The sequence below is a fragment of the Hippocampus guttulatus genome, chromosome 9, assembly GCF_054856545.1.
Source record: "Hippocampus guttulatus isolate MCC_2025c chromosome 9, RoL_Hgut_1.0, whole genome shotgun sequence".
Lineage (NCBI taxonomy): Eukaryota > Metazoa > Chordata > Actinopteri > Syngnathiformes > Syngnathidae > Hippocampus > Hippocampus guttulatus.
Genome location: NC_141269.1, coordinates 3,548,216 through 3,570,674, shown reverse-complemented (window position 1 = coordinate 3,570,674; position 22,459 = coordinate 3,548,216).

The window sequence follows — 22,459 nt, the reverse complement described above, 5'->3', positions numbered from 1 at the left end:
GGTGACTTTTGCAAACTACCCTTTCAAATGCCAGAATTGTGCCGAGACGTGATCCTTGAAAAAGAAATGAATGAATAAATAGCAATTCCAGTCGAGTGAACTTGACTGGACCAGGAGTCATGTCAAGGTGAAACTAAATGCTTGAAACACAGCACAGAGTGACTGGTAGACACTCGTCAACATCTTTGGGGATCAGGCTGCGACAATCGGCCGTGCCTTTAGGTGCAGGGATGTTGCGCCCCACCTTGGCCCTATCTATTGCATTGAAGAAGGGCTACGGCAACGTTTTACTGTAGTCAGTGGGTAAAGATTTCCGCACTCCACTACTGGAAATACGTCGTGAATCAAGGACGGCAATGAACGTGGCAGTGTGGCGCCCTAGCTAGCGCCTTCTATTGATCAACCACCACTGTCCCAAATACGTACTCCCGATTAGCATATGGAGGCGTGTGCAGAAAGCTCCAAGGACCATCCCGCTAGGCCACAGCCAAAGCGGTTTTGCCGGCGGACATCGACAGCATTTCCCCGACTGTCAGAAAATAAGACGGCAATGCCGAATCGACCAGTTCTGGTATTCTTTGGCTACGGAGTCAGCACTTGTGGATGCCGGCTTCAAATATCGCCCTTATGGAGTCCCTTTCGGACCGATTTGGCGGATTTTGTCGAGTGGCTTTTGTTTTTGCTGATGTTCTGCCACTAGGTTGTTGCCCTCCCCCGATTACACGGAGACCCCCCCCCCCCCTCCTCCATTCCCCACCCGCGGTCCCAAAGTTGTTGTAACCTTGTGGCTAACATGTTGTGACCCATTGCCTCCATCACACCCCTCCGGCCATTACCTCTGTCGCGGTGCGGCCACGGGGAATAGGCTGCATTAGTAGAGGGAGAAGTGTGGAGGTGTGATATGGATGGTCGTCACTTTTGGAACAGCGAGGACCAGTCAATTCACACGAGCGAAAGCGATTGGACAACGTACGATGCAAACATTTTTCACTTTACTTTGTGTTTTCGTTGGTTAATTGTGCATTCCCCTCATAAAAGTTAACATTGGACTATTTTCTTTTTCGCTTTGAATATTAACAGTGGTTCAATGATTTTGACCTTGAATTGATTTTGACCGTCAAAACTTTTCCGATCCCAGCTCGTTTTTTCGCAAGAGGCGGGGGTACTCCTGAAAGGTCTGAAGAGAGAAGCACATAAAGGAACAATGAATTGTGACTTATCCAATGTTCTGAAATCTGATGTCAACGTTTGTATCAGCGATACCAGATGTAACCTATCCAGGAGACAACTGTCACCAGTTGGGGGTGCCTGAAAAGATAAAATCCGGTATCAACAACCGGATGGATGATACCGGCCGTAGAAGAAAATGGCCATCAATTTGAACAGTTGGAGGAGTCTGAAGATAAAAATAAACTGTCCAATATTTTGAAATCTGTAATCGAAATATACCTACATCTGCGATATCAGCGATATTGTGTCTTTGAGACAGCAATGATTTGAAGAGCCCGGAGAGGTTATGAGTATTTATTTATTTATCATTATTATTTTTTAAAGAACATTAGGGCCACAATTAACAATCAGTTTAGAAAGTGATCATTTTGGCGATGAATCGATGAATCAAATCAATTCCTGGGTTGCTCTGTCTTATTTTGAAAAGGCACAAAGGTAATCAGTCTATTTTTATGGAAGATTTCAGACATTTCTGAATCGTTACTATTGAAAGGCTGGACTTCCAAGGATTTCAAAGATTTTATACTCAACGAGATCTCTAAACGATTAACTGATCATCAAAATTAATTTTAAATGAATGTGATCATGAATTAGTTGTTTAATTGATGAATTGTCACACCTTTAAAGAACATCATAATGTTATTCTCCAATGCAGTCCCCACAATGAGCAAAATCCCACAAGTAATTCATGGCCATCCAAAAAAAATAGTTTGCAATTACTCACAGATGCCACAAGGTGGCAGTTAGACATTTTTCTGATCATGTTGAAACGAACCTCCCCGTTTCACTTTAAAAATGCCACAAAATGGAGTCAAAGCAATTTTTAAAAAAATTAGAACCCCAAAGCAGTCAAACTGAGTTGCATTACTTCTTTCTATTTCCAAATGTCACATCGATGGATGGATGGATATCGATATATCATATATATGTAAGTTAACAACGGTTTGGATCGTACGAAAGCCGGGAGGAACAAAAAAATATGCGTAGCATCACATCAGCCGCTCCCACTCACACACACGCACAGCTAGTCACACCCTGATTAAGACTGACTCGCACCTCATCAAGCGCCCCCTCTCGGGAGACGAGACGGCCTCATTACGGCAGACAACAATGACACCGTGACTCTCGTGCTAATGGACTAGCAAAAGTTGCGTTGCCGCCCCGGACCGAGGACTCGCGCGAGCATGAAACCCGACGCGATGGCAATGCCTCGTGGGCAAGTATTATTCTGACTGTATATCATTAGCGGGAGTGCGTTTTCTAATTAGCGACGGGGCGGAATAATGAATACGGCTCCATTAATCAAAAGGTAATATATGTAAAAGTAGTGTTTCGTGGCCTCGGGGAAGAGAGTGAAAGGTAGTGGAGAGAAAAGAGAGGGAGGGGGTCGCAGGGGGGCGGCACGGAGATGTGAAAACAGCAACGGTGAGGAGAACGTTGCTTTGGATATTCGTTTACACGCATTCTTTTTATTCTGTTTACTCTGCTTGCTCTTTGGCGCCAAGCCGGAAAAAATGTACAAGGCCGCATGCGCTTTCTATTTGACGTATGGCACAAATTGTGGCCCTAACGTGATCATTTAACAGTAGAGTGTTGAATTTTGTGTGAATTCCCAAGGAGGTCCCGAGTGGTCCGCCCGTTTTGTGTTTTTTTTTTTTTTTGATTATACAGAAGACGATTCATAAGATGAGGTCCCCGGTGATGTAATCAAATGAATTCACAGCATCGTGTTGCTTTGTGCTGCACTCTGGGACTTCATCATCAATATCACTTAGCTTTACATTTTGGGAATCAACTTGATTCTGTGGCCCAAGTATTTGAGATGGAAAACCCCCCCGATACATTCAATTGTAGGAGCCAAAACATTTGCAGTTAATCAATGATTAACTGTTAAGAATGACTGAATATGAAATGAACGAATTCATGGGTTCAATTTTTCCCTTGAATTTTGCCTGGAATCAAGTTTGGCCGTTCTGCTTCTTCTTATTACATTAAGAATATGCTGAGTAATTATTATAATCACAATGATGAACAAGTTCAGGAATATTTTATATAGTGTAGTACCAGAATAAAATTAGGTTAATATAGATTTTTAAAATATTCTTTTCTTTATTTGAAGTGTTTGTGTTGGGGACAATTTTAAGTTATTTTACTCAACCTCCCGGAATATTATTATTATATTTAATAAATTAGATTAAAAAAACACATTGTAATTTATGGTAAGACATTTTTTTAAGACTAAAGTCACATTTGTCTGAGCAGAAATGTATATAGTAGTGTAGCTTGGATAAACATTTAAATGCTCGAGATACACTTACATAGAAAATAACGTCAGAGTTTTTTGCCGATGAATTTATAATATGCAGAGAATAAAACTGCCTTTTTTTGGTAAAGTCTTGTAATAATTCACAAGATTTTTTTTTGGGGGGGATAAATCCTATTTTGAGAATAAAGCCTTTTGGGGGGGGGCAAATAAAGAGCAAAGTCCTTTTTTATTTACTTTTTTTGGAGGGGGGTTGTGGGGGGGGAGTTGTTATTGGATGACCTTTTGATTAAAAAAAAAAAGAAAAAGTTCTTACTACCCGATAAGTCACGTAGATATCATCGGCCCCAAATCCAAGATGTCAATATCCATCTAAATGACGTGCGTTGTTTTCATAAAAATAATGAATCACCAAACAGAATAGACATATAACCTCGAAATCTGTTTCAAGCCATTAACCACTGAATTTGGCGATCTTAAAATCGGCGACTCCTTGCTTTCTGCAGATGAGCAGGAGTCTTAACGACAACATCGAAGTGATCCCCAGCTTTCCCCGACCATGGAGAAAACCTTTCTTCAAACATTTGCACCTCGCGGCCCCGAAAGCGAGCCGACCCGTCTCCTCGTGACGACGGCGCCTTTTCACGGCATCCCCTGGATATAAATAATCTGCAAATGCATTAATCCACAAAAGGGGCAGCCTTCACAGGACAGGGAGAGTCAATCCCTTTGAAAAATGCATGCGTTTTTTTCCCCAGGAAAACACAGCTGGGCGAGCGCACAACGTTGATCACCTTAACTGAGACTACATGGTGTGTTAGCATTCAAATAAATAAAAACAGCATCCGCCTACGTGTCAACCTACATTTACAATGTTGTGTGGAAATCCTTTTTATTTGTTTTAGCATAATTCTACAAAGAAGTCACTAACTACTTGCAGTAATGACCAATTGGTCAAACGGTCTTCTGACTGACTGACGAGCTCACGAGATGACAAACGCAATCAAGCATATCCTCGTCTAATGTTTCATAACTTGAAACTAACTTCACATTAACCATTATCTTAACCCTGCTAAATGAACTCAATTTAACCAGTTGACTACCTACCAAAACGACTCTAGGATCATCTAACCAAACTTTGGTTAGCTCAACCTACCTACTTACGCATATAGACGAAAAATCATCCGCACTCACACTCGCACCTCGGGAGAATTTGGAGTGGTCCATTAACCTGCCACGCATGTTTTGGGAATGTGGGAGGAAACCGGAGTACCCGGAGAAAACCCACGCAGGCACGGGGAGAATATCCAAACTCCACACAGGAAAGCCAGAGCCGGAATCGAACCCTGCGCTAACCAGTCTTGACCGACCAGTAAACCAAATTTGGAAATGCTGTAGTTTTTTTTTTTGGGTCATCCTGTTAACATAACCTGATGGGTGATCTTCATTAACTAAGTAATTAACTCCTGATTGACTGACTAGCAAATATTTATGTATATTGTTAATCATATCAATAATAGTAATCCTGTTCACTAACTTAACCTACCTAATCAAAAATGAAAAATCTTACAGGGACAGGATGGATGAAGTTTTGTGCATATTTTTCTATTTGGTAGGTTCAACATAATCCTGCAAAAGTTTGTTCCTTCTTCCGTTCGGCTCAGATATTCTTTTCCAACACTGGTTACACGGGTGTACCTAATATTGTGTCCAGTGAGAAAAAGAACATTAAAAACAAATCAGGCAATTTATGCAAACCTGCTTAGTGGTTCAATTATATCAAAATAAAAGCAAATCAAGAGTAAAGCAAGAATAAAAGGGGCGCCAAGTTGTCTTTATTCGTCATTTTGTCTCCTGCTGGTGCCTGAAAGCCGCTTGTCTACTTCCTCATTCCATCTCATCAGTGGCATTCACCTCCTAAGCAGGAAGCGGGGAACGTATCGGTGCTATCAAAGTGAGACTTTTGTCATGTTGCATCGGAACCCACCCCACACTAAATACCGTGCACATACACACTTCTGATCACGCCATTGTTTGCTGATATGCTGAGTGAAAGGCAATGAACGATTTATGGATAAAAGAGATGCTTCTTGCTCACCTGCTTCACACTCTTAGCTTCTTCTTCTTCTTCCAAGCCAGCCCAGGGACACCTGGCAGTTCCAATTAGTGAGGATATAGTGGGCGACCAGTTCATTTGCTTATGAGGCAAAAAAAAAAAAAGTGATGGATGTTGTAAATAAATGAGCTTGCATGCTCGTTGCCCATTCTTTCTTTCTCATGTTATTTAAAATGTTGACTTTGTTATAGTGTTCCACTCCAGTCCACTAGCTCGCAGTAACATCTCCCCGGACTGGGTCACTTCCCCACTTAGCCGCAGTGCCAACGGACTATAATGGTGAAAAGTGAAAATCAACTTGATCTCTCTCTGATTGATCTCCGATTTCCACAGAAATTAAATTAGTTAGCTGGTTAAACCGACGAACTAGCATAATAAACAAAGTGAAGAGACGAAATAAAAAAAATAAATTGCATGTCTGTCGACAATCAGTGATTTAATCAGTCACTCAGTCAGTCAGTTAGTTAGTTGGCAGGATTACGCTAAAACTAAAGAACTCTTTCCCACAAAACTTTGTGGAGAGTTGGGACTTGAAAATAACAACTCCCCGCCCCCTAAATCAATTAACAAAATAAACCTTTTGTGAACTAGCTACCGAACTAGCTAGCTAGCCAACTAACTAACTACCCAACTAGCAAACACGCTTCTCCATTCTCCAACTCGAATCCATTTTGAATATTTCCAGAGATTTTCTTTTGCCGATGGGCCACCCTTCAACAAAACGACATGAAAATCAGTTCTCGAGATTTGGCATACGTCTGCTCACTAAAAAAAACTAAGACAAAATAACTACCAGCAATAAAAGCAACCTTTTACCTCATAATTGTCGAAGGATAACACCTTCCACTTGTCGTCCCCGGAATTTTGTCATTTCCATTCATGAAACAGCTTATTCCGGAATCCCCTTTTCGTGGCACCATTGGATCCTGCTCCCCCAAATTTAGCCTTCCTCCTGGCCACCAGATGGCGCTTTTGCCCTTCACATGGTGCCCAAGCAGAGCAGCAGCGCCATGAATGAAGTGATCAGGTATCAGGCCCATATGGGAAGATCCGGTGTGATGTTCCCGCACTCCTCGAGGTCCATTATTCATAAGGATGCCCGGCGGATGCTAATGAATTCTTTCTGCAATTATTAGCATTCTGTCAAATATTTAGCATTATACTTTATTCATCCGACGCGCTGTAGTCTTTCGTTGTCGCGCGTGAATTATGCAACACGTCTGCTTTCATGGAGTGTGCGCGTTGACGCTGGCAAACTCTCCAGTCAAAATATATATACATTTCGATTGCATCCTTGTTAGCGGTTGGAATGTAAAGCATTTGTTTGTGTGCTGTATCGGGCGCACGCGGAGAGCAAGGATCAAGGAAGAGTGTAGAAATTGTGTTTTTTTAATTTTTGGGAGGGGGGGGGGGCGGGAGATTCCCAGTTGTGGTGGTCTTCAACACCGACTTCATTACTTGTACTCATATTGAAGGCTGTAAACGTGGCCTACAACCAGTGATGGTGTAAAGTAACCAAGTACTTTACATAATCTTTGAAACTATACTGTTTGGGTTAAATTTGACAACAAGAGAAAATATCCTAAATTTCATTCAAATGTTCATTCTCAGGTTTAATTACTTCTCCTACACCAACCCGCAAAAAACAAAAACAACCCCCCCCCCCCCACACACACAATAATTTAATTTCTTTTGTGTACATTTGGACACTTCCAGGTCACATTTGAGCTGTGTGTACTCACATGGATTTTAGATTTACCAGTGTGTATTCAATTAAGAAAATTGGTGGTAATGGTGTGAATCTGTGAACGTGTGCATGCCCAAAAATGTATTGTTCCAATAATTAAGTATGGTCTCTGTTTTTGTAATACAAATGTGCCCTGTGGAAGAAGAAAAAAAAAAGAAGAAGACATTTTTGACTGGTCCGGTTTAAAAGGAAGGCAAATGGTAAGAAAACTTTATCTTATGGTCACAAATGGAAATCAGCGATAGTGAATTTGCAATAACCAAACCATTAAAAAAAAAGGGCCAAATTATCAAAACATCTTGCATACAATTGTTGGCGGGGAAACATTTTTACAATTTTGTTTACAAATTTGTTTTTTACTACTTTTTTTTTTAATAGTAAGTAAATAGACCGCACATCAACTTTTGCAGAGTTCCAAGTACACAGGGTGAAGCAGCACTTAGCTGTTATGCTGCACACAAATGACATGATTAAGGTCTTTGAAAGCATTTTAAAATCAATTTCACTGTAGGTTGTTTCATGTTAGAAAGCTACTTTTTATTTCTTTGCTTTTGAATGTCTTGAACTGTTTTGTTTGTGAATGCTTTTAAGTGTACTTCTACTTAGATACGGAGTGTGAGTACATCTGCCATCTCGTTGCAAAATGCCAAAGCTGCTGCACAAACAAACAGAATGTCGCTCGCACCGCTACAGCCCTTCACGCTCCCGCGCTCATTGCGAGGCCACCCAGGGGGAGCCCTGTCCTTCATGGGACCTCCACCTTGAGCTGCCCTGTTAACGCCTTTTGCTACCTGTCTTGACAAGCACAGGAACAGGAACAAAGCACAAGGCAGGAGTCGTACACTCAAATTACGCATGAAGGAAGCAAATGTGTTTCCAGGCACATTTCGAGGGATTATTTCCAGTCTTGTTGGGTGTCGTTAGTTGTGGAGGGACAAGTTGTGCAATTACAAACTTTACGATGAATCGTACGTTGATCGGATGAGTTTATAGTCATGATTGTACGACTTGGTGTCAGAAACATTTGTGAAAACTGAAACAAAGTTGAGTAACGCATACTGATTTTTGACAAAATTCCACAAATCGTTTTTTGGGGTGTTTTTGGCACAGATCCAAAAGCACCACGAAACTCTTGAAAATCATGCCAAAGTGACCTAGCCTTTAGACAAATTTGTGTTGCCACCATTTATCTTAACGTCATGATGCTAGGTGATTACATTACAAACACAGACAACAGCTTTCAACATTGGGATCCTGAAAACCATGCCAACTCTCATCAAGTGAGACAACCGAGTCTTAAAATTTGATTAGCATTTCTAATGCCGACCTGGCTTACGTTTTTAGAAAATGGGACAACCTTGCAATAAGGAAATTTGTGTGGATGCTTCTATGTCGCAGAGCTCGGTGGCTACATGTTAGCGTTGCTAACATCAATTCTGCCTGCATGCGTTCTCAGGCTTTCCTTTTTGCCACGATGCTAGGTGGCTAGGTGTTAGCATTATGAACGCCAGTCTTACCTACTCATAACCCAGTGGTCATCTGATGTCAATTAAATATCAAGAGGGCATGAAAATCCAATATTCAGCATCAAAATGGTGTCAAATTAATGTCACGTGCCTGCTTGGATGACTAAAGCCACACCAATTTAAACATGTCACTCTAATTTAGGAATGTTTGTTCCAACTCAAAAGCTTGGACACTACATGTAAACATTCCTAACACCGACCAGCTTGCACCTTCGGGAAACTTTGAACGCCATGGCCATGTGGATTTGTGTTAGCGTTACCACTGTAGATTGTCCATCCCTGCATGCTAGCGTTCCGGCATGAATAAACATTTGGGATGTGAGAAATGAAATGTTTGGTGCACCCGGGCTTCAAATGAGCAAACATCTGTGTTGCGAGCAGAGGCTCAGAGCCCTCTGCCCTCAGTCTGCTTCCCGGGAGGAGGTCACGGCTCACATGGCTGGCAGCACGGACCCCACAGGGTAGTGCTAATTACGACAATAATGGAGCTGGATCGCGGGTTCTCGTGGGGCCACATCTGCGTGCAAGCGCAGATGCGTGCTAGCTACCGACGTGCGTTTCGCCTGTTGTTCCAGATGATCTCAGAGCAGTACCCTGGAACGCCACCTGATGACTTGGCCGGTTAGAGAGTGTTAAAAAGTAAGTCGGTGCTAACATAACGTGGCTAGCCTCTAATAAGCAGACGTTAGCGTAAGCGCACACTGACGCTGTGGGGAAACGGGGAGGGTCGGGTCAGGGAAGTGATGTTAGCGGTAGGGTAGCTCGAAGACCGGAGCTGGGGGGTTCCTGATTAGTGCACATAAATAATGCAGCGGGCCACGCTGGCGAGAGGAGCTGATTGGATGGGTGCGGTGTAGTGATGATGGGGGGGGGACCTGTGTGAGGAGCAGCTTTTTAAGTCAATCAAAAAACCTGACCAAGAATCCTCTCTGTTAATAAACCAAGTAGCTCTGACAACCTTGGGAACTGAACGCATTTTGAACATTCGGTTGCTCCTGTACTTGTGCCATGACATACTGCTTGATTATTTTTTTTTTTAAAGTAAATAAATAATAGACACAAACACAGTCGTGAACGGAGCTGAATGTTGGTACTTTGTGTTAATAAACCAATTAAGGACAATGAGATTCTTTTTTAAAAATATTTGGCTGATCGTTTTTTGTTTTTTTGCATGGCGAGTGAACACTCACATTTCTATCAAGAATGGAGCTGACAGTTGTTACTTTGTGGTAACAAATCAAGTTCCAACCTTGCAAAAATGTTCTTCCGCTACTCACCTCTCATCTTATTTTACGTTTTGGATGTGAAGCAAGGACTCTCAAAACGGTCATGTCCGGAGCAGGCTTAGTTAAACCAATAACAGACAACTTTGAAAAACAAATGTATCAGAGGTCATTCTATGATACCGTACGATAGCTTGGAGCATTGGCCTCACCTGTCCACTCTAAGAAGACATGAACCCTCACGTGGCTGCAGTCTACCATTGTGTCTTTTTTTTTTTTTTTTTTTGCACCAGGGATGCCGGTCTGGCGAGAGAGACAGGGTTCGAAGGTCAAACCCATTACTGAGGATTGAGAGAGCGCCTGTTTTGGTTGGTGACATGTTCAGGTGTTGCTATAGAAACACGGATTATGAACTCTGGCTTCCATGAACTTCAGCTGAGACAGGAGGACCAAAGGAGAGACTCTGGTGGTGGTTACTGCGAGGCGCCATTGAAGCGGTCAATCAATAGGCACAAAAGCAGTAATGCATGAAGAGGACAGCGTAGACAATGATCCAGCACACACCCAGTTAGTTGTCACCACAATACAGAGTTCAAATAGCCTTGCCTAGCCCCGTGTTAAAATACTGCCACGATCATGCCGCTTCACAACAAACAATGGCAAGAAAATAAAGTGATGGAAAACGCATCAATCAAACTCCAAGCAGCGTTACAAAAAGTGATACGCCAAGACCGGCTTCACAGATCAACACAAATGATGAGTGGGAATGATGATGGAAGCAGGAAAAAGTCTCACGGACCCAAGTCTCAAACTGAACAGGAAGTCAATCATTTTGTTTTGTAGCAGCGATTTGGGGCAAAAGTTCCAACGCCTATACTTGGACAAACTATGACAACAACCAGTCTCAATCAGAAGCAGTTATCCTAGACAGAAGGTGTGAAGCTTCTTTTTGCCTTGGCCAACTTTTGTAGGTGAAGGGATCATGAGGGGAGGCACATCGAGGGATCATGACAACTGAGGTCTGGAAAGAGATCTACCCCCGTTTCACTGATCAACACGAAATTAAGTGGACGTGACTGTTATAACGGAATGCGTGAAAAAGTCTCAAGGATTGATGCTTGAAATGGAAAACGGTTGGTTTGAAGCAGCCATTTGGAAGAATTTCAGGGCCCATACCTGAAGGAACTCCGAAAAGGGAATTTGCCTATTTCAGCTATGACAAGAACCAAGTGAAGTCGCCATAAGCCATCGAAGGACTACTTCACCATTTTCCATCAAACTTCAATATGGAACAAGAGAAAACTGTGACATTCGTGACAAATCCAAATCAAATTTTAATTCCACAACTGAGGTCTGGGCCCTCAAGCTAGCGAGTGCTAGAGGGCGCAGACCCCCGCTGAGGCCAAAATGTCACTTAAGTTTTTTTTTTTGGCAGTATCCAAACAGACAAATGAATAAATAAACGCAGGTTGACGCCAGTACTCTCAAGTGGTCAACTCCAACCATAGTTTTGCTTACAAGAAGCTCAACAGCGTTAACTCCATACATGTCAACATAACTATCTTTCCGTTCTTTGTCAAGCCAAAATACAGTTTATATGTCACTCTAACCTGAACCTAGATGTGTTTCGAGCTAGTGAAGCGGCTACGTAGTTCCACCCTAGGTCTTGACTGACCTTGGATAACCGAGTCAAGGAGTACCCAAGAGCTCACAAAGGCACGCCGCTGATATGTTTGAGGATCAAACCAACTATGCATTAATTGCCAACCAAAAGCACAAATCGCACAGCCACACCGTGTTTCCTGTGTGGGCGCACACAATGACAGTTGAGAGTCAAGTCCAGATGAGGGCATGCATCTGTAACCGAGAGTGAATCCATATTACATGTGTAGCGCTCTGTCTGTCTGGGTCCCGGCCATTAATTATGAATAGAAAAATACAGCTTGCACAAGGCAGAAGCCCCAGTGTCGGGGCACTTGTAAAGGATTTCATAAAAGCGGTCACAGACACAGGTTTTTGTCATTCAAATGCACGCCAGGTGGACTTAAGAGACAACCACAGAAGGTTGTCACCATTCTGCACATGATTCGTGCCCGGGGAAAATTTTTGTCACATTTGTTCCAACTGCTCCCCTGTTGTTCCCGCTTGAATCAGACACTAATATATATGGACACAGGTGGCGGGACTATGTGAGAAATGTGATTTTATTTATTTATTTATTTTGCACGACGATGACTCCATCATTCATTTAACAGAAACAACAGTTGGGAAGAATTCTGAGTGGCGTCCCTCGGGGAAATGTAATAGATGTCGATAAAGTAACAGTGATGGCCAAGAAGAATTTTGAGTAGAGTTCCTCAAGGGAATGTACTAAATCTGAATTTTGAAAAAGGTTGAACAAAAGATTCTAACAAGCACAGTCCAAAATCATGGAATATCAAAGCAAAAAAATATCTTCCACAAACTAATGTAACTTCCTGTTTTATTTTCATTTTCACTTCGGTGGGTGTAATTGGAACTTTCATTTTCTGTAAAGGTTGAACCAAAAATCTACACATACACATTCAAAATTAGAGGAATATTCAGTCAAAAAGAATTAGGGCCTCCTGTTGCTCTGCATAAATGGAAAAAAAAATAGGTTGTGTGAAAATTTTATTCCATTTTTACTTTACATAATTTTCACTCGTCCCAAAACTTTTGTCCATGTAGTGTAGCTTGCATACATGATTTTGCATGGTGATGGCTCTGACATCCATCCAAAATAAAAAACATTCAATCAACAAGCATTTTAGTGGAGCTCCTCTGGGAACTGTACTGGATCCATTCATTTTCTAGAAAGGTGGAGCTCCGACTCTAAAATATAATCAGGCTATCAATATCAACATGTTCAAGGGCCTTGCAGCATTGTCACAAATGTTCTGCTGCATGAACAAGGATAAAAAAAAACAGGCACAAGCCCTGTAGAAACACAGTTTTTTTCCAACTTCAATACCAAAAGATGATACGGTCCAATCAGGAGGGTCCTGCGACAATGTTAAACCCAACAACTAAATACAGAAACAGTCAGATCACAAGATTTACCTGGTTGTTTCATTTCACACTTGATGGGTGGAGAGGCACTCCACAACCCCAACTATTTGTTTACAAGCCATTAAAAAGTCAATTATTCATTATACGTCCCTTTTAACGATGCCTGTACCGCATACCATGCCATTTTGTTCCAACAAAACAACAACAGTATCAAACGCGCCTTGTAGACAAGTCATTAATCAAAACAGTGAGCCACCCGGTTGCTCGGGAAGAAAAATAAAACACCCCAAAAAATTAAACAAAACACTCCACCTTTGAGCGTGTTTATGTACAAAACACTCGAGCCGAGTTACACGGCACGTGTCGCCGGCGAAAAACAAATTTGCAATTCTCCTTGTCTTATTCCCAAAGCGCCCCGGTGTACGACACCAGGGGCCCCCGCCGGATTCAGAACAAACAGCGGCTAAGATGTTTAAAAAGCCCTCTGCTGTCTTAACATACCTGTGCCGCTGAATACCAATAGGCTGTTCTTACGTTACGAGGACGAGGAAGAAGAGAGGGGAGGGGGTATGGTGACAAGCAGCTAGCGGGGGGGGGTTAACTCCTCCGGGTTTCCTCAAGGGCAAAAATGCGCTTAAATGAAAAAAAAAATAAAAATTTGTGGTGGTGTGGAAAAATATGTGTGTGAGTGTGTGCGTGTGTGTGTGTGTGTGTGTGTGTGTGAGAGCACTGTGATAAGTGGCGCGGGCCCCACAAGTGAGATGTATCCCACTGATTTCTAAAAGGTCACTGTCATTATTGTTGCCTGGCAACCGGCCATGGGAAGCCATCAAGGTACAGTAACTTTGTGTGTGTGTGTGTGTGTGTGTGTGTGTGTGTTAAGATTTGGAAATAAACGTTTGAGAAATTTGTCTTTGAAGGGGAACTAAAGCCCAACATTTTTAAAGCAGGAATACTTTGGAACGTGTGCAACTGTTGTCACAGGAACATCACGCTACTTGGGGATAGTCGAATGCGATAGCCTTTCCCTTTCACAAGGTAATTTTCTTTCTAATCTCCAGAGACAACCTCCTTCCTACATTTCTTCTGGTCCATGTTAAGCGTGGTATACGCCATGTCCGCAAACAGCACAGTGACAACTTGTAACCTTTAAGAGATTCTGTTCAACCACAACCCAAGTCACTCTGGAAAGCGTTCTTCCATCGCAGTAAAAGAAGGAACTTCAAAGTCACCTTTCTACTCATTCCCCCCGGCACCAGAATGGAACAAAAATGGTACGGTCCAGGCACCAGGATGTAAATACAAGGTAAGACCAGATTTTCGGGACGGCGCCCCCAAGAGGAGGTGCAGTGCGGCGTTAAAGCCGCACCACGGCGTGTACACAAGCGCGTTGATGTCTGAGTCATGTCCTATTTGTGGAGCGTGATGGATTCACCCCCCCCCCCCCCCCACCCCGTACCCCCACTCCGCTCGCCTGCCTCAGCTCAGCGGGGAGAAGGCCGAGGCCTGATAAGGTGATTTATCTGCCGCCTTTCTGCCCGCCGTAATGGATGACACATCCACCCGAATGCTGAAACTTCATCATTTCACCCCTTTTACGCACCTGCCCCCCTCCCCCCTCCCTACCTCCACCTCGCTCCCGCAGAGAGAAGGAAATGAAACACGCACATAAGAAAATACCACCCATGCAAACTTTTTTCCCCCTTAACATCAAAAGTGCTCAAGAATGCGGAAACATTATAGAGTGAAATAAGTCCTTCACCGCCGAAAATCAATGTGCAACTTGATATTGATCCTTCAATCAATGAAGGGCCACTGAGGGAAATGTCGCCATCAGGTGTGTAGGCGTGTTTCGTCAAAACGTTTCATGTTAAATTGCAATGAACGAATTGTGGGGGCGGAATCACCGCTGATTTCATTCATGTTGGCCACTGCAATGTATTTGATTTTGATTAACAATGCATTATTAATTATTCGGTTTATTTCAATAGCTTTTTATTCCATTGCATTTTAGTTCATGACTTTAATGATAAATGTGATAGCCTGAGTGTGTAGATTTGTCACCTAATTTCTTTTTAAATTTTTTTTTTTTACGTCGGTATGTGTAAATATACGAGTTATGTACGTTTGCATATGCAGATGTATTCAGCAATTTAATTTTATTTGAATTATTGGTCGTTATCGGAATATTCATTCGTCTTTTTGTCTTGTCCACGCGGTCGTCTTTATTTCAATTTTAGGTTTTTTAAATTTTTTTATTTCACTTATTTATTTATTAATTATTCGAGTATGCATTGTTTTATCTATATTTCTTTTTTTTTGGATCCTCCAGGTGAGAACCACCTCTGTAATCCATTTTATTTATTTATGCATTTATTTTATTTTCTTAATTTATATATATATTTTTACAGCAATGCTCCTAAATTTCAATGTGATTACAGGACTTCCTCTTGCATCAACGTCACAACAAAACCATCAGAACACGCCAGCGAGCAACGTTTTCGACAGGTGAGGCATCATTTCATTTTCTCGTCATCTCAGGTGCCAGCCCGTCAAAAGCGTTCCGGATCTCCCCTTTTTTTTTCATTTGCATATGGCCGGTTTTCATGACTCAAATCAAATCACGTCAAAGCAATCAATCAAACGGCAATAGGAGCGGATCCTCAGCTGTATAGGATTTCATTTAGTTTCTTTTATTTCTGTATTTATTTTAACAGCACAGAAAGAGAGAGAGAGAGAGTGTGTCAATTAACCTAGTCACCGCGCTTCAACGCCTCGGGTCGCCGCCAATGTTTTAACGGGGGAGTGATTGAAGAAGGCGGGAGTGAGAGGAAGGGGAGGCGATCAATGACGGATCAAAGTGCGATCATTCACCTCACTGCAAAGAGAAAGAGAGACAATGGTGTTTACTGGCCACCGTCAAGAGGAGTTATCATCCTAAATAAAGAATAACAATTATTCTACATGGCGGCCCTGAGTGGCGTCTTGGCTTGCAGTGGAACTTTTCTGTCTTTGGATCGTCTTTCTTGTGGAAAAAGTTCAGCGCTTTGGTTGCGAAATATTACAAGAGGGAGAAAACTAACAATGGTGCTCACATTACGTATGAATGAAAAAAAGGAGAAAGGAAATTGGGTGAAAAAGAAAAAGAAGAAAAAAAAATCACATTTGTAGAATCCGACCGATTCCTCTGCCTTTTATGAAGTAATTAAGAGGATTGATTGACACTCCCGAGTTGAAGTGTACAGTCAAAGTCAACATAAAATGAGGCAAAATGGCACGTTTTGCGTCGAAAACAACCACATAACCTGGCCTTGAGGAAATCTTAAAGCCAACACACTATACAAAGACACATTGGTAGGCCAAAGAATAGCATCTGTATTGCATTGTTATTGTTATAACCTTTAAGCAACAGATATTTGGACTTACACGATGGAACGACAAAAAAAAATGTGAACATATTACAATACTCACATGCATATAGTCTTTATCCTCTGTGAAGACCAACTACATAGAAATCGGTGCATCTTACTGAAGAGTGACTGTGTCCATATATAGCCAGAGCTGAATAGAAGAAGACATGAAAAAATTAATAAAATAAAATGCTTCAATTCTTGACAGACTGTATGTTTTAATCAAGAAAAATATTTGAGGGTGCGATTTTTCTTCATTACAAAAACTGTACACCTTTATTTTTTGGGGAGGGGGGGGATGCAATGGATTAATGGACAAATTAAGTGGGCCCAATGTGGATAAAAACAAAATAACTTCAGGTTGTCATTGCATTAAAAACAAATCTTTCAGTGGAAAATAATGGACTTTTTATTGTATAAATAAATTTGAAATAAAAACACAACTTTTTAACAAAAGACCACAGTCACTTTTTTTGTATTCTGGATTGAAACACCCAAAATATGAAAAATAATAATATAATTTTTTTAAATAATCCTAATTTAATAATTTTCATAATAATGTACGTAATGACAAACATTTCCTTATCCTTTGGTTAAAATACAAAATTGTAATCAGGAAAAAAAAGACATGTTGGATAAAATATTTACATTTTGTTTGGAAAAAAAATAACCAGTTCAAGTGACGCCTCTGAGCTTTGGATAAAAATAGGAAAGTGTCCACCATTATGATGATTATGATGATCAGTCAATTTATCTTGAAATTCCAGGCAAAGCACATCTGGACATTCCATCTCTCCTGTCCTCGTGTGTGCCTGAGGAAACATTAGGCTGAGTGACATTGACCCATGACACCAAGCTCTTCCACATCTTCCGAGCTGTAAAAAGCATGTCTGGAACACGGACGGAGAGGGGGGTGGGGGTGGGGGGAAATTGGAGGGGGGGGGGGGGGGTTTACAGTGAAATGGAAGAGAGGAAGAGGAGGAAGGCTGTGATGCCGAGTGTCCACGGAGGAAAAGCCAACGTGCGAAGATTAGCCAATGATTCAGGGCGGCTGTTTCATCTTCGTCGTCGTCATCCATCCTTCATTTGAACTCATCAACGTTTGCTTTCGGCGACCCGAACGTGGAGTGACCGCCCGAGCCGAGCCGAGCAGACGGGCGGGGACCGGGCCGTGATTGAGCAAACAAGCGCCCAATCAATGATCCGCCCGAGCGTGTAACGCGTGCCAGTCAAAAGCGATTACATCCAAACGGCCCTCTTCCGCTTCCGCTCCACTGCTCCGGCCAGCCAGTGGCCAGAGGATGGCCACGCGGCAATTCACCCCCCCCCCCCCCCCACTCTCCTCCCCCTGCACCCACAACGTGCCAAGTCACGTCAAGGAGACTCTATCAACCAGTGCTGTCAGAAAAGTTCCAGGACTGGTGCCCCTTAACCCTTTCAGGGACAGCGGTTACTACAGTGGAGGTAATCCTGCGACAACTGAACAAAAACAAATGCCGAGGGGTATCTATGGAGACGTGCTGGTTGATTTGGTCGACATATCCGTGCTGAGTGGATCCAACAAACTGTTTCACGATACACAAAAGGCCCATTTCTTTCAAATATTGTTCACAAATCTTGTCGAGATGTGTAATCGTGATCACTTCTCCTTTTCCGAGCTCATCCATCCACCTCACAGGCGTGGCAAGATGCTGATTAGACAGCATGATTATGTCACAGGTGTGCCTCAGGTCAATTTACGAACGCCCAAGCGCAAACGCAGCCGTCCGCCCGTTCACACAAACACCGGAAACACACACGCACGCACAAGCGCTGCGAGCGCGCCGGGTTTCCGTGTCGCGCGCCACATGCGAATGAGGCTAAAAGAAGCGAAACGCGGGCTTTGAGTCAAAGACAAGCTCGCGGCGTGCTGCGGGCGGCGAGCGCGCTCGGCTTGGCAAGCAACGGCGCCTTCTGTCCACAGCCTCACTCGGCATCTAATGGCGCCTTTTCTTTTTGGAGGCTGCCTCTCAGCGCATTTGTTCATATGTCAAGTCGCGAGTTCGCCTTCCACATTTCTTGAGCGGCCATCTTCAAAATATTCACTTCGTTCAAGCTGTCTTGGGAACTACTGCATTCGCCAAAACACCCAAGAGATTGTTTGCACTTCTATCTCTTCCTTCCGCATTTCTCGGCCAGTTCCAACCATTTCGGTTTTCACTTTTCAGCAAATCAATTTCTACGGGAATGACATTGAGTGTGAATGTGCGTGGAGGCGTATGGTAGGGCGAGGCCATTTAAAGATTTGAAAACAAATAAAATCTTAAAAAGAACTTTAAAATGTATCGGGAGCCAATGGAGGGATACCAGAATAGGAGTCGTCCCTCCCTCTTATGAGTAACAGTCAAGAGCAGCATTTTGGACCAACTGGAGACGCTTAATGGAGGATTGGCTGACTCCAAAGTAAAGTGCATGACAGTAATCCAGCCGAGAAGTGCTCTTGAGAAAGGAGACGCTTCACTTGAGCCAGCTGGACGAAACAGCAACCAACGTCAAACTATTCAGCTCCTTCGGGGCATTTTAGGAATGCTTCCCATTTCCCAAATTCCCACGCTTTCAAAATAAAACTCTCAAACTGAAAGGTATTTGAACCGATTCTGACCTATCATTCCAAACAAAAATCTCACATTCTACATTTTCGCATTTCATTTCATTCCACAGAATTTCAGTTCAACATCAGCCGTTCAAAATTCACATGCAATTTCCACAGAAGTTACATTCTACAGTTTAATATTATTATTGTTCTGATGATGATTATTATTTGCCTCTCTTTTCCCCGTCACAGTGAGCGAGAGTGTTTTTATTTTATTTATTTATTTTTTTAACGTTCCTTCCGAGGAAACTTCTTTTGTTTCTGTTCAGAGTTTGAGAAAAGGGGCCGCTACTCAGCGCTGATGCCTTGGAGACTGGGGAGGGGTTTTTTTTCTTCTCCTTTTTTCGAAAGAGTTTTATGTATTCTTTATGATGTGATATACAGCCCGGGAGAGAGAACAGTGAGTAACAACATACCCTTGCCAGTTTTCATTCCAGGCGTGATGTGACGGATGAAAATAATACAAGACGATGACGAGAGCGTCCGTCTGTCGGCACCTGAGCTTTTCTCTGAAAGCGTAGCCTGGGTCGTGCTATTCCATTATTATTATTATTATTGTTATTTACCCAATCTTGCTGCTGTAGACTGTAAATTTCCCCAATGTGGGACAAATAAAGGATATCTTATCTTATCTTATTTATATTTTAGTTAATGCAGACAGAATGCAGTTAATGCAGACATGATCATCGTGAAAAAAAGAGGAACCGATACTGTATTACAATACTTGGCCTAGCAGTAGCACGACAGAGATAACGCAAAAAAAAAAAAAAAAGCAGCAGGATGAACTGGTTTGCTTGTTAAAAAAAGCAAGACAAAGTAAGACGTTTGGATGGATGGATAGCTTAGATTGAGAGAAAGAGAGAGAGAGAGATTTATATTCATTCAAAAAATTGTTAGCAATGAATTTTTATTTGATTTATTTAAACTGTTTTCATGCTCATTACATGACTTTTATTTTAAATTCCTTTCCAAATTTCATTTCACATTTTTCAAGAATTGTCATTTAAAATGTGATTAGTTTTTTCTTTTTGTCATGACTTTTGTCTGCATCAAAAAAGTAATTCCTTACATTTTTTTTATCAACCTATCATTGATTGGCATGATTCCTTTCGTTAATTTCTACAATGAAAATCAGCCATCTCCCCCCCCCCCCCTCCCCATAAAAAGACACTCATATGATTCCAAATCTGGCAACGCGTTGAGCTCGCTTTCAATTTGTTGTCTGAACCGTATCCCCAAAAAATGCGTACCCTCATAAAGCAAGTTAGGTTAGGAAGTCAAAAGAAGTGGGAACGATCTTTCACAGGCAGACCTTCTAACAAGTGATTATAGCCAACACTCGGCACTACCTCGTCTCCCGCCTTCTATTCGCCCTCGGGGAGGGTGACAAGAGAGAGACGAGCTGGCAACGTTTGTTTGTGTGCGTGTGTGTGTGCATGTACCCCTGCCTGCTTCAGCATATTGTGGCCCTCCAACACAAAAAGATGATTAGGGGGGATTTTCTCCGGGGCAGAACAGCATGCCTTTAAGACCCAGACAGCTGGTAAAAGATGTTCAAGAAGAAAGAGATATTATACACTTGAAGGAAATAGAATAAATACAACTCCCAAAAAAAGGAACCGTTTGCCAAGGCTATGGAAGCAGCTGGGCGACATATTCCAACGAGGAAAAACAAGGAGATAAGTCCAGCCTCCAAACTGTTGCTCACATTATACCTTGAGGAACCCCGTCAAGTGAATTCAGAGATTGGTTTCGAAATACATGGTACCCTTTTGAAGATAGTTGCGCATAGACTGAGAACCATGTAGTATGTAGCTGTGAAGAGAAAGCGGTGCACTTTTCGTCACCGCTTTTGATGGGTGTGGCGAAATGACACCCACGACGTCTCACCCTGTAGAAGAACTTGAGAGCCTTTCTTCACATAAGAGGTTATCTGATGCAATGGTGTGCATTTTAATCATCATTATTAGACGCAAGCCTGTTAGCTTGCAAGCTAGCTGGCTGGCTAGCACCTGTCATTGCGTGGTGGAAAGTTCGGGTTATATCCCAACCACCGGGGGCTTTAGGCAGGTCTATTTTGGTGGCTCAAACATGGCATCCTGATTAAAATATTGCGCTTATGGAATATTAATTAAACAGAAAAAAACCCCCACCTATTTTTTCTCATCTCAAGTGACTATTTTGCCTGCAACTCGCTGTAGACTGAATATGCTTGATGTCTCTCCGGTTTATCTTATTTCACAAACGTAATACTTGTCAGAATATGGTGTTTAGACTAATGGGGGGAGAAGGGGGGCATTGGACATTTTACTGAAAATTTTGTAATTGACGCTATTTTAACAAAAATCAAATGTGGCCCAATGCAGGGGTTAGCAGCTCGCACAAGAGGATAATGCAGTATTCTACTTAATTCCATCTCGTTAAATATAACAAACAGACCAACTTGGGTGCCTGATTGCTGGTTGCAGAGGATCCAAATCAAAACCCTTGTTTTGACGAAAACTTGGCAAGACCCTCCCCAAATTTTAAAACACAACAGTGCTTAAACCGCCCATGTGAAAATTGGTGACAATGACAGCGAAATACTCAAAAGTACTTGGACGCCTTTTCTGCTTCAGATTTCATCCTGGTACGAATTAAAAGGCGGTCGAGTGAAGACGTCCTCTGTGTAGGTGCCGCCCCCTTTTCAGGGGTGAAACGCACACATCGACTCCAATCAAAATAAACTCCTGCCCCCAATATTAAAACCCCGTCTCGGAGCTCATATGAAGCCCACCAACAATATCTATGTATTCCTTTATGCAATATGCCTTTAATAAACATAGTGTCAGAAGGAAACCAAATCACGGGTGGCTGAGAGCATGTAAAAAAATCAATTAAAACGAAGTCACCGAGCTAGCTGCCCAATTGTCTGTGGCACTTATTTGATATAATATGGTTAATACCACTGGCTGGCTAAATTAACACAATTTCGTCATCGCGCGTGTGTGCCTATTAGTGTGTGTGTGTGTGTGTGTGTGTGTAGGGGGGGGGCACTTGGCTCCAAGGGGACCACTGGGAGTGAGATTAATACAACACTTGAAGTCAACAATAGAGCTGACCATAGAGGAGCTCAGATGTACGCCAAATCTACCAGTGGAGGATTTGCAGCCTTCTTAAATCACAAAAAGAGCCTCATTTTAATGATTAAACAAAAAAGAAAAAAGGGGGGGGGGGCTTTAATGAACTGTGAATTGACGGGGGCTTTAGCCAAAGAGGAAATAATGACGAACAAGGAGAAGG